This window comes from Caloenas nicobarica, chromosome 25, assembly GCF_036013445.1.
Source record: "Caloenas nicobarica isolate bCalNic1 chromosome 25, bCalNic1.hap1, whole genome shotgun sequence".
NCBI lineage: Eukaryota > Metazoa > Chordata > Aves > Columbiformes > Columbidae > Caloenas > Caloenas nicobarica.
Window position 1 is genome coordinate 1396067 of NC_088269.1, and position 12955 is coordinate 1409021.

Genomic DNA, 12955 nt, shown 5'->3' on the forward strand with positions numbered 1-12955 from the left:
GTATGTGTGTGAAAAATGGAAATTAGACTCATGAAGGAAGTCCACATTAGTTATGTTTGTATCACGGGCCATGCTAATTTCTGAAGGCCTCGAGGGAACAACTTCAGTGCTTTATTCAGCTTTGTTCACTAACTGAAACGTTTTCATTGAAATAAACCTTTTCACCAAAACAAAGTAGTTTCCTGGCAGTCTGCTGATGTTGTTAATCTTTCAATAGTATTCAGTTTCATTGAAACAAAGATGCTTTGCTGCTTTTACTTCAGAGTATATAATTTCTGGGAGACTTGCCATATTAATTTGCTTCTATTTACTACTATATTTTATGATTTTGTTTTGAGATGTGTCCAATGCCATGTGTCAGAGTGCTGTAATACTGGTCCCACAGGAAAGTGGCACTTTTTGTATCCACGTAGTGGGTGATTAAATACAATCCATTTCAAAATAAGGATCAAAATAAGTTCCTGAGCATTGAATTGTCTGTCAGAAGGAAATTCCATATTCCAGCCAACAGCACTAACCAATGAAGCAAAGTGTTTGCTTCTTCCCGACCACGGGAATTTAATTGGCATATCGCATTCTGGCAGGTTTCTTGCTCTGATGGGGCTCTCGTTACTTTTCACAATGATCATAATTATTCAGATTTAAATTGATTCAGGTTCAGACTGATGAGGAAGAGAAGGGGACTCCAAAAGAGGTTGCTGAGCAGAGACATGACAGCAAAGGCTCTGCTGAACCTGAAGAGACGCCAATACCGGGACTCTCAAACTCTCCGTGTCTGGACATAGATATATAGATACTCTTAACAGTGCAGAAAATGGGAGCTGCTCACCTTACAAAAAAGATCCTGCTCAACAAGGAGGAGACCTGAGCTTTATCACTAAACACAACTCCTGTGATCTACAACCATCACTTCAGTAACTCCGCTGCCTGGAAAATACAGCTCTTCACCTTCCCTCGTTTAATTCAAATTGTCATTTCCATTCCAAAGGCCACCCATTAGCATTCCAAAGTCACAGGGCTTTCTCCTCAGCTCTGCTTTTCTCACATTCAGGATGCTGAGACAACCTCAACTCTGAGGGATTTTTTGGTTTTTAAACAGAAAAAGAGATACTCTCATTCGAGACATCAACGAGAGGTCTAGCAAGAGTCTTTTGCGAAAAAAATACTTCAGCTGCTGTAAACTAATCAAGCTGGAACTCCATAAAGGTGTGGGGCCCTCGCCGCCGCCTCAGCCGCCTCTTCCCGCCGTTTTTCCCGCCCGTTTTTCTCCCCTCAGGGCCCGGCGGCCCCTCAGCGTCTCCCGCCGCCGCCTCTGCCCCTGCCCTGCGCCCGCTTGCGGGACTGCGCAAAAGTGAGTTTGGACAGGAAAACCCTCTCTTTTAAAATAATGTGCTGGTGACAAGTAATTCTGCAGTCTTTACAGAGAGTCCCTGCCACAGGCTTAGTTTGCACACAAAAGAAAATTGAGCAACATGACACGAAAGTGAAGTATTCATGAACCTCCCTCACTGAACAAGCACCGATTTCAATAAGAATCTACATTACAGAAAACAAGCTGAGGTAAGGTGAAAAAAATTATTCTTGCCACCTAAAGTAACAGACCCCCACAGGGTTGAATTGCCTATTTATTGTAAGCAGTGGTTTTGTAAAGCTTTGGGGACAGAACTGAGGGTCCCGCTCGGACTCTTGCTGACTCCAGCCCTCGCTCAATACGTGAGTACAGGGACCAGCTCACACACACCTTGCTGCTGTTTCTGTCCCACCCCTTGGGCACAGAGAAATCTGAAACTTCTTTCATGCATAAACCTCTAAAACCTCCAGATGACCATTTGTCATTTTGACAATATTCTGGTCACTCTAGGCGCTTATGGTGAACCCACATTTCTTCTGTTAAAAGAGCAATTTTCTAAAGCTTTGGGGAGAGAACTGACTAACTTGAAAGACTAAAAGTCTTGTTTAATTTTGTGTTCTAGTTTCAGAACCAGCAAGTCACCAGGGAAATCAGGGTTAATGGCAGCATCCAAATCCTGAGCATCAACAGGGAAGTGCGCGTGGCCATTATTGAGCAAAGGAGCGAATTGGGGACATGGAAAACCACTTGGAACTTCAACAAGGTGAGCGGCAAGGAGCAAGCATGTTCAGAAAATGTACAGGGAGACTAGTTGTGCTCTCTTTAGCCTCCCTGCACCTGGACTCCCTCGGAAACATCTGCCGCAGGAGCTGAATTCAGCGCTCGCCAAGGGCCCCAGAGTCACCCAGGAGATGAAAAGCCCACACTAAATACACTGCTGAGGAAAACACCAAACACCGAGTCATCATCCAGACACAGAAACATGCACAGCATTCAATGGACCAAGGCACTGATCTTGCTGCATTCTGTTCTTTGGTGTTTCAGGTCTGAAGTGTCAAGGACGACCGACACAGGTGATCACATTCGTCCTCGGCCAGGCAGTTGTCCCTGACCTCAGGATTTACGGACCTGACATCTTCAACGTGTGCAGAGTCCACATCCGTAGTGGCTTCTCCAGTTGCCGGTGAGTACAAGCACATGACTTCTCTCTGTAACGAACTGATATAAACTGGAACCTTACTGCAGGATGATTGTCTGCAAACCCTGTATGACAAAGGTGCTCTACGGATCAGGTGCAGGCTGTTGCATTTGGACACAGCAGCATTTCCACCCCCTCGCTGCTCGCTTTGCTTTCGTCATTGCTTTGGTACTTGAGATGGCTCAATTTGATTAAAACACGAGTGCGATGTGCCTGGTATTAAGGGCTGCCAAAGAGCACACAGATCATTTAACACCTTATGTCCTGGTGCTTGCTTTTCTTCACAGAATCACAGAATCACAGAATCACAGAATGTTAGGGATTGGAAGGGACCTCCAAAGATCATCTAGTCCAATCCCCCTGCCAGAGCAGGAACACCCAGATGAGGTTACACAGGAAGGCGTCCAGGCAGGTTTTGAATGTCTGCAGAGAAGGAGACTCCACAACCTCCCCGGGCAGCCTGTTCCAGTAGAAGAGGTTTCTTCTCAAATTTAAGTGGAACCTCTTGTGTTCCAGCTTGAACCCATTACCCCTTGTCTTACTGTTGGTTGTCACCGAGAAGAGCCTGGCTCCATCCTCGTGACACCCACCCTTTATGTATTTATAAACATTAACGAGGTCACCCCTCAGTCTTCTCTTCTCCAAGCTAAAGAGCCCCAGCTCCCTCAGCCTTTCCTCATAAGGGAGATGCTCCACTCCCTTCAGCATCTTCGTGGCCCTGCGCTGGACTCTCTCCAGCAGTTCCCTGTCCTTCTGGAACTGCGGGGCCCAGAACTGGACACAATATTCCAGATGAGGTCTCACCAGGGCAGAGTAGAGGGGAAGGAGAACCTCTCTCGACCTACTAACCACCCCCCTTCTAATACACCCCAGGATGCCATTGGCCTTCTTGGCCACAAGGGCACAGTGCTGGCTCATGGTCATCCTGCTGTCCACCAGGACCCCCAGGTCCCCTTCCCCTACACTGCTCTCTAATAGGTCATTCCCCAACCTATACTGGAACCTGGGGTTGTTCCTGCCCAGATGCAAGACTCTACATTTTCCCTTGTTATATTTCATTAAATTTTTCCCTGCCCAACTCTCCAGCCTGTCCAGATCTCGCTGGATGGCAGCACAGCCTTCTGGCGTGTCAGCCACTCCTCCCAGCTTGGTGCCATCAGCAAACTTGCTGATAGTACACTCAATTCCCTCATCCAAGTCGTTGATGAATATATTGAATAATCCTGGTCCCAGAAATGACCCTTGAGGGACTCCACTAGACACAGGCCTCCAACCAGACTCCACCCCATTGACCACGACTCTCTGGCTTCTCTCCTTCAGCCAGTTTGCGGTCCACCTCACTACCCGATTTTCTGGTCCATACTTCCTCAGTTTAGCCGTGAGGATGCTGTGGGAGACGGTGTCAAATGCTTTACTGATGTCGAGGCAGACCACATCCACCGCTCTGCCATCATCAATCCACCTTGTTATGTCTTCATAAAAGGCTATGAGGTTGGTCAAGCACGACTTGCCCTTGGTGAAGCCATGTTGACTGCCCCTGATGACCCTCTTATCCTTGATATGTCTTAAGATGGCACCAAGGATGAGGTGTTCCATCCCTTTCTCAGGGATGGAGGTGAGACTCACCTGTCTATAGCTGCCCGGGTCCTCCTTCTTGCCCTTTTTGAAGACCGGAGTGACATTTGCTTTCCTCCGGTCCTCTGGCACCTCTCCCGTTTCCCAAGACTTGGCAAAGATGATGGAGAGTGGTCCAGCAATTATTTCAGCCAGCTCCCTCAGCACCCACGGGTGCATCCCATCTGGATCCATGGACTTACAGACGCCCAGATTGCTTAATTGCTCCCTAACCCAGTCCTCATCAACCAAGGCAAACTCCTCCATTGCCCTGCCTTCCTCTGGAGCCTCAGGGGTACGGGGCTCCTCAGGACAGCCTCCGGCAGAGTAGACAGAGACAAAGAAGGCATTCAGTAACTCTGCCTTCTCTGTGTCTTCTGTCACCAGGGCACCCACTCCACTCATCAGTGGGCCTACATCGCCTCTGCTGTTAGTTTTATCTGCCATGGTTTTGAAGAAGCTCTTTCTGTTGTCCTTGACCCCTCTCGCCAGGTTTAACTCTAAGGAGGCCTTAGCTTTCCTAGTTGCCTCCCTACATCCTTTAACAACAGCCTTATATTCTTCCCAAGTGGCCAGCCCCTGCTTCCATGATTTGTAAACTCTCCTCTTCCACTTGAGCTTACCCAGCAGTTCCCTGTTTAACCATGCAGGTCTCCTGGCTCCCTTCCCTGACTTGCTACGTGTCAGGATGCTCTGATCTTGAGCTTCGTAGAAGCAGTCCCTGAATGTTAACCAACTGTCTTGGGCCCCTTTACCTTCAAGCAGCCTGGCCCACGGGATTTCCCCCAGCAATTGTTTGAAAAGGCCAAAGTTGGCCCTGTTGAAGTCCAGGGTTGAAATTCTGCTTGCTATTCTGCTCCCGCCACACGAGATCCGCAACTCCACCATTTCATGGTCACTGCAACCAAGGCAGCCCTCCACCTTTACTGCTTCAACCAGACCCTCCTTGTTAGTGAGGACGAGATCCAGCAGCGCACCTCTCCTAGTCGGCTCCTCCACCATTTGCATCAGAAAGTTATCATCAATGCACTGGAGGAACTTCCTAGACGGTGGCTGGCTGGCTGAGTAGTCCTTCCAGCAAACATCAGGGGAGTTAAAATCCCCCATAACAACCAGAGCCTGTGACTGTGAGGCCGCTCTCAGCTGCCCGTAGAAGGCCTCATCAAGTTCCTCACCCTGATCTGCTGGCCTGTAATAGACACCCACAACAGTATCAGCCCTGCCAGCCTGCCCCTTAATTCTCACCCACAGGCTCTCAACTCGCTCCTCAACTGCACCTGGACAGTACTCTATACATTGTAGCTGCTCTCTCACGTAAAGAGCAAATCCACCACCACGCTTCGCTGGCCTGTCTTTCCTGAAAAGGACATCGCCATCATTGACCACATTCCAGTCATGTGAGCTGGCCCACCATGCCTCTGTAATTGCCACCAGATCGGAATCTCCTGACTGAACGCAGGTTTTTAACTCCTCCTGCTTATTCCCCATGCTGCGCGCATTGGTGTACAGGCACTTCAGGGAGCGAGCCAAGCACTCTGATTTCACCCTAGGGGTGTGGGGGGCCTCCTGGTCTTTACTGATTCCAGCATGCAGCCCCACTGATGCACTCCCAGCTACAACCACATCCCCCTTCAAATCTAGTTTAAAGCCCTCCAAATGAGCCCTGCTAATTTCTGTCCCAGCATCCTTTTACCCCTGTGGGATAAACCTTTCCCACGTATCACCATCCGGACTGGTGTCTTATAAAACCAGCCGTTATCAAAGAATCCAGAGCCCTGCCTGTAGCACCAGTCTCGAAGTCAATCATTTACGGACTTAATTTTTCTATTCCATCCCACATCATCACCCGAAAATGGAAAGAGGGAAGAGAAGATAACTTGAGCCCCACACTCTTGCACCGTTCGTCCCAAGGCCTTGAAATCTTTCTTCATTTCCCTCAGACTACGGGATGCAGCTTCCTCCCCATCTGTCTCAAGATCAGTAGTGGGTAGCAGTCCATTGGGTGCACCAGGTTGGGAAGTGCCCTGGTGATGTCCCTGATCCGGGCACCAGGTAGGCTACAAACTTCCTGATGATGAGGGTCAACTCTGCATATCGGGCCCTCTGTCCTTCTCAGAAGGGAATTGCCTAATACAATTACCCTTCTTTCTTTTTTATCGGATGCAGTCTTGAGGTGTGGAGTCAATCGCCTCTTCCTATGTGACCTTGTAGGAGGCCCTTGCACCACATCCCCACCTACATCTTCTTCAATATCCAGGCCCTCAAACTTATTACGCAGGGGCACCTGGGGAAGCAAAGCAGGTAGACAGGGGGGTTGCCCGTGACGCCTAACCGGAACTTGCTTCCAACCCTCCTCAGCTTTTGGGTCCCCTATCTCTGCCCGACAGCGACAGGGCAGGGACTGTCTCGGGGCTTCCCCCTCTGCCCGACAGGGCAGGGGGTCCATCACCTTTTGGGGGGTTCCCCCTTGGGGCCTTTCTGCCTGGCACACCAGGGAGTTACTCCACCAGTCGATCTCCTTTTCACACTGCCTTTCTTGTTTGTAAAGAACTCCAATCCATCTACAATGAAGCAGCCTGCACTAGACTTAATGCCCTGAATCTTGTGCAGCTGAACTACTGCTGTGCCAAAATCAAGGTCTGAAAATCTCACCTTTCTGGAACCACGTGCGGATGCCCGATCGCGCCTGCACAAAGCCAACCCTCATGCTGTTCTTCCCTGGCATCTCCTCTGCCAAGAGTTCCCTTCCTGATGATTCTAATGCAGAAACAGGTCAATCGTTGACCACAGCTTTCAACAAAGCGCCTTAGCATGGATTGAATCCGGCTACTTTCTCATTACTGTACCCTTCATTATCTACGAGCACATCCAGAAACATAGTTTGATTGTATCTACCCTTTTGAGCCCTTCAAATGCTCTTTCAAAAGCCTGATCTTGACACAGGGCACAACCATAGAGGAGAGCGAGTGTCAGTGTGTGGTCCAGGGAAAGATGCCTCACATTCAAAATCTTGTTTCACGTGCACGAGAGGTAGAAGAAAAGCAGGACAATGCAATGAATTTGCCTTGTTTTTAGGGAAGAGGTGTCTTAGTTTGTAAGATTTACAGATTTGTTCTGTTCCTAGACTCCTATATTTGCTCTAATGAAAATGGCAGGATGCCCTGGGTTACCCTGTGAATACAAGTCTCTCTCTCAGAACACCAGCCATGCAAGGTCCCGCAGTTTCTGTTCCCCTCTCACCCATCCCCAGAGGTTTATTCTGCAGCAGTTGGAGAGGAGACAGAGTTCACTTCGGCCCATCTCAGGCCAAAGCAGCTGCATTCCCTGCATTAGCACACACCAGTCCCTGCAGAGGAGACAGACAGCAGTTTGTTGCTGCCCATCTCTTTCCTTTTGCTGTTACACAAGTTCTTGGGATCCCCTTACACACCATCAGCTCTCCTTCTACTCAGGCTGAGGCTAAATATGACAGAAAAGGCAAGAATCAAAGCTGAGGAGGGATTTTCACTTTATTGATAGTCATTAGATACTATCCTAACAGAATCTTTCAGCTCTCGTCATGCCCTGCTCTGGTTTGGTATTGGCATTTCCCTATTTAACTCCCTTTCCATCAGAGACTGGAAAGAAATATTTTAGCACTAGTATGTGTGTTTTAATGCCAAATGTACATGAGTGAAAGAAAAGGAAACATCAGATACTTACACACCAAAGAAACTTCTCACAGCAACAAAAATACACCCATGATGCCGATGGGATTTCTTTTTAAATCCTGTAGGATTATGTGAAATGCAGTCAGTAAAGCTGCGCCTTTCACTCTGTGCAGCTCTGCTCCCTCCTGCTGGCCACATGTGCATGTACTTGTGCCTTACACCAGGGAAACCCAACTGCAGGAGATCCGAATATTCATTTAACCAAACAGCGCTTCATCAGAGCTGCTTGCAGGTTCCCTGCTCAAAGTTAGGCGCATGTTTTGAGGTAATCACTGTTACAGAACAGACTGTGAAGGAAGACAGAGTTTGCATCTTGGGAGTCACAGGGGACTGAGAATCCCGACACCTGTGCTGAGGGTTGGGCTTGGCCATTAGAGCAAGATTATTCCTGTGGTAATCGGAGGGTATGAGGAAATAATGAATTGGGGAGGATAGGGTACTTTTTATAGCTGTCACAGCTTTTGTAATACAGTGGTTGTGGGTCCCTGACATGGACAACTGTAGAAGTGGTGGCTGAGGTTGTATAGTGGAAATGCTTTTCTTCTGCTTTTTAACCCAAATGGCCATCCAACAGTCATAGAATAATGAATCTGGAAATACTAGTTTGCCTCAGCAGGCAGAGCCTCTGCTACCCAGCGGTGCTGTGTGACCGCTGTGTCACTTGTCACCTCTGTCACTGAGCGCAAGGACAGTGTAAAACCCAGGTGCTTTGGAAAGCTCCCCCAGTCTCTGCTGATGTGCAAAATCTGTCTCATGTGCACCCTGAAAATACACATGGAGACAGGACGAGCAGACCTCAGAAACATCTGACCCTGCAGGCCGGACGTCCCGAGTCCCGCATCACCAGCTGATGCAATCGCAAAGCCTCCCAAAGTCATCAAGCATTTCCAGGATGATCCCCGGCTGTCCCCAGGGCGCCCTGGCTGCTGCCACCTCAACCTCTCTTGCCACATCTCTGGCTGCCCTCACTGCTCGCCACCCTCTGTGCCGCAGAGACGAGGCAGACGCAGACATTGCCGTCCTCATCCCTTTCGACTGCCGCGGCTGAGACAGGTGAAGTCCTGAGACTGCTTCTTCCCTGCCATAGCTCAGCAGCAGCCATGAGCTCCATTGTGCACGTTGGGATTTGCATCCCCAGGCCTTGAACAAATCCAGTGGGGGGGAATCCACAACTGCTCTGGGCAAGGGGTCTCGACACCCTCATTGCAAAATCTCTTCTCAAGAGGTTTGCTGTTCTCTGATGAGACAGGACTTGCATGGTACAGGACCAAGATGTCACCAATGGATGACTGAGATCGTTTAAAGAACCACTGTCAAAGGTATTAGCAAAAGTGGGTTTAATATGATGTCGGAAAAGTGCGATTTAACGAAGTTCCATTGCAAGGTTCACTATTACTGTACAGCACAATCATTTGAACAGTGATTCAGAACTACTAAGGCACAAACCAAAGTACCAAGACACGATTCTGCTTTCCTGGGGACTTGGAGACCTCACCGCCCACGGGGCCCCATCACAGCCCAGTTCACCAGCCCTGGACCCAAATACTCGGTCCAGGGCCCAACGGGTAAGACAAGGATCAGAGTGGTGTGTGGCACGTTGAGCACACCCGTGGTAAAATCAGCTACAAACCCACTTCCCTTCTCTTCCTAGGTTACATCAACCACAACCCCACCAAAGTCAAAGCCCCCGTGTACACATGCAGAGGGGCAAGATCCTGCGGAAGGCGGCTGCTCCCCAGGCCCTCGCTATTATGTGGAGCCCTCCATGACCAGGACTGGGAAGTACGTGGCTCCAGCCTACGCCGTCGCTGGACTTCCCAGGATAAAGACGGACATCACACCTGGACCAAGTGAGTAACATTCCTCCAGTTGATTGTTCAGACAAGGCAAATACATTTTCACGTTTCCCTGCTACACTGGTACAAAAGATAGATGGGTACAAAAGGCTCAGCTCACCCTTTCAATGAGCTGTCATTGTTTTCTGGCAGCTGGCACTTCTGCAGCTGTTAGGGAGAGCAGCTCCTGGTGAAATTGCCTCCTTGGCTTGAGAAAAATGCCAGAACTTCACCACTTTTGTGCTGTCGTCCTCTACCCTAGGCGATTACAGCCCGGAGAAGTCCAACCGGCACGTCTTTAAGTGCCCGCCTGAGCTGTCCATGGGCTTCCGAAACAGGGGCGTGAAAACCGACCTCGATCCAGGTAAGTGACCGCGGGGAGATGGAAACCCTTGCAGCTGGGGTGGCCTCTAGTGACAATCTGCTGCTCAGCTTTTCAACCAGAGTGAGTTGGGAAAGGGGGCAGACATCCTTCCTGCTGCGCTGAGCAGCCTTTGTGGGGTGCCTGTCTCTGCCCCAGAGGTTTCTTCCCTTCCCGTTCCTTTTGCAGGTCCCGGCACCTACACCTTGCCCAGGGTGCTGGGCCCCAAAACGGCGCACACGTCTGCCAGCCCGTGCTACTCCATGAAGAGCAGGAGTCAGCGGGATCGTTATGATGCCGATCTCGCCAAGGTGAGAGTCACATCCAAGGGCCGCAGACACACACAGACAAAAATCAATGCCCATGCCTCCACCAACTTGCAAGAGAAGGGCTGTGGGGTTCCCAAATCCTTTGCCCAGCTTGCTGAACTGGCGCATGCCGTGCTGGCAAGGCGTAAGAACAAACACCGGCCATTTCCACCCAGCAGCTCCGCTGACTGTCTTACAGACCCCAGGGCCAGCGGCGCTCCCGAAGATTGAGCTGGACATTTTCAAAACCAGAGCTCCCGGATACTCCATGGGAACCCGAACTCAGCTCCGAGATAAGACCGTCAAACAAGGGCCGGTGGACTACCGCACGGGAAGGGTAAGGTGGCCGCCTTCTGCTGAGCGCGGCTTTGCCAAAGCATCTCCCCTTCCGCTGGGTCTGCCTGGAGCTGCACAGTGTCCTGCTGTAGTGACAAGGTGCAGGACAGCCCTCTTGTCCCTTCCCTTGTCCCCAGCCCAGCAGAGGGAAAGCAAGGAACACTGCTTTTCCCTTCCGATGTCTCAGCCAGCAAATGTTACGGGCTCATACATTGCGAGCTCTTCAGGAGGCCACTCCTCAGAAGGGACAAGCAGACAGGTCCCTGCCTTCCTAATGCCGGGAAGTCAAATTTGGAGGAGAGGGGAATCTAGCAAAGTCTGGCTGGAGCTCGACATCCTCTGGACTCAGACCCAGCTCAGCTCACCTCAGCTTTTCACACCAGCTGTGAAAAGCTCTTCAGTTTGTTTGCTGCTGAAAACTAGGTTTTTGTTTTACTGTCTGCAAACACAAACTCAATGGATGTCTTTTACCTCCTGCTAAACTGTTTTTCTCTTTTGTTCACATACATCCCCCAAATGTGAAGGAAATCCAATGAATCACAGCCTCAGGACACCTTGAGTGCTCTGCTAATACTTGAGGTTTCCAACAAGCGTGCTGCAGCAATAGGTGCAGCGAGCTGGAGGCTGCAAGGCACACATACAGCGGTGTGCGATGAGGAGCGGCCAGTGCACATCGGCACCCTTGTTCTGGCAGACGGCCGTTGCTGAGGACAAGTCTGCTGGGTCAGGACGCTGAACTCCGCTGCACCCACAGCCAGCCCTGACCAAAAGGAGACAGAGAGATACGCAAAGCGACTGTCCAGAAACGGCACTGGGCTCAGGGGGACGGGCAGGGCAACAGGCACCCAGACAAGCGATGACAAGTTCCCATGGTCACCTTTTTCTCCTTTACCCCTTCCAGGTGGAGCTGATCAAGCCCCAGGCGCCTGCAGCCACCTTTGGACTGCGCCATTCCGTGTACACGACTCCCCTGATCCTCGATGTTTGGGATGTCCTGAATAAAACAATGTGTTGCTCAGAGAGACAGCTCCAGTTCGTCTCCTCTGCCAGTGTCCGGTGCAAACTCAAGACATTTGAGAACATCTGCTGCCTCAGGCACCCCTGGGGTAGAGACACCTCACCTGAGGTTCACGCACCTTTTCCTCCCATGTTTCAAACTTCTGAGCTTCACAGGAAATGTGTAAATATTTTTATACACATGTTGAAGATCTAGAGGAATTCTGATGATCAGGGAAAAAGAATTACAAATTCAAAAAAGATTCCTCCAAGTTCCCTTTGCAAAGAAAGTGCAAAGGCCAGTCAAGCGCGGATGAACTAACCCGTGTCCCTGAGAACCTCATCTCCGTCTGTCCAACCCCTCCAGGGATGGTGACTCCAGCACTGCCCTGGGCAGCCTGTTCCATTGCCCCACAGCCCTTTGGGGAAGAAATTGTTCCCCAGATCCAACCTCAACCTCCCCTGGCGCAACTTGAGGCCGTTTCCTCTCGTCCTGGCGCTTGTTCCTTGGGAAAAGCGACAAATTCATCGGATGTTACCAGCTGACTTCTCTATCAGCTTGCACAAAACTTTCTTTCCTGAGAAGCAGGCATGAAGTGGATCTATACCATAACACTGATCTATACCATGACACTGATCCATACCACACTATGCAGCCCTGCTTGCTAAGGCCTTTGGGTCTTTGGAGCGGGTATTGTCTGACTCAAGTCCCCACCTACCAACACAAGAAAAGAGCATTTTTAAGGATGCCAGAGCAATGAAGAAGTCTGTGTACAACGGGACATTCCACTCTATGGCTTGAACGTGAACCCAAGGAGCATCAATTCCTGTAAGTTTTACTCCATTTGAAATATGGCATCTATAAATCTATATGATGCTGAAACCAGGTGTGAAGAAAACTCATGACTACTCTAAAGCCCATGTAATAAAACTGCCCAGATTTAAGATCACAGATATATTCCAAATATCTCAAGTCGACCATCGTGCTCGCAGGCTCTTGTCTTGCTGGGGCGCTTGAACTACCGCAACATCTGCACAGCGAGCTGCAGGAATCCAGGAGCACCCTGGAGTGCAGGGAGGAGAATTTCTGAGACCAGGGAGTAGCCCTGGGGGATGAAAATTTGGATGTGAGTTGATAGTGTGAGCTCGCAGCTCAGAAGGCCCATGGTATCCTGGGCTGCACCTTGGGCTGTGAGGTCACAGAGCCGCGCTGTGTCACACCCTGGTGTGGAGTGCTGTGCACGGA